Source organism: Orycteropus afer, unplaced genomic scaffold (genome assembly GCF_000298275.1).
Source record: "Orycteropus afer afer isolate SDZICR_OR568_19922 unplaced genomic scaffold, OryAfe1.0 scaffold00269, whole genome shotgun sequence".
Classification (NCBI taxonomy): Eukaryota; Metazoa; Chordata; class Mammalia; order Tubulidentata; family Orycteropodidae; genus Orycteropus; species Orycteropus afer.
In genome coordinates this window covers 2,365,061-2,365,643 of record NW_006921856.1, presented here as the reverse complement: position 1 = coordinate 2,365,643, position 583 = coordinate 2,365,061, and positions in this window count along the sequence as shown.

Sequence of the window (583 nt, the reverse complement as noted above, 5' to 3'; positions counted from 1 at the left end):
ATATATATATATATATACATATATATATACACTTTGTTGGTTTTTGTGTTTCTCTAGAGAACCCAATCTAACACAATGATCCTTCTCTGTGGACTGGTCCTTTCTGACACCATGACCAAAGTATGTGAGATGAAGTTTAGACAATCTCACTTCTAAGGAGCATTCTGTCTATACTTCTTCCAAGACAAATTTGTTAATTCTTCTGGCAGTCCATTGTATCTTCAATATTCTTTTCCAAAACCACCATTCAAGTGCATCAATTCTTTTTTGATCTTCCTTATTCATTATCTAGTTTTCATATGAGGCTAAGGAAAATACCATCTCTTGGGTCAGGTGCACCTTAGCCTTCAAAGTGACATCTTTGTTCTTTAAAACTTTATGGAGATTTTCTGCAGCAGAGTTATCTAATGTATTATGTCCTTTGATTTCTTCACTGCAGCTTCCATGGGCATTGATTATGGATGCAACTAGAATGAAATCCCTGACAACTTCCATCTTTTCTCCATTTATCATGATGTTGCTTATTGGTCCAGTTGTGAGGAGTTTTGTTATCTTTATGTTGAGTTGTAATTCATACTGAAGG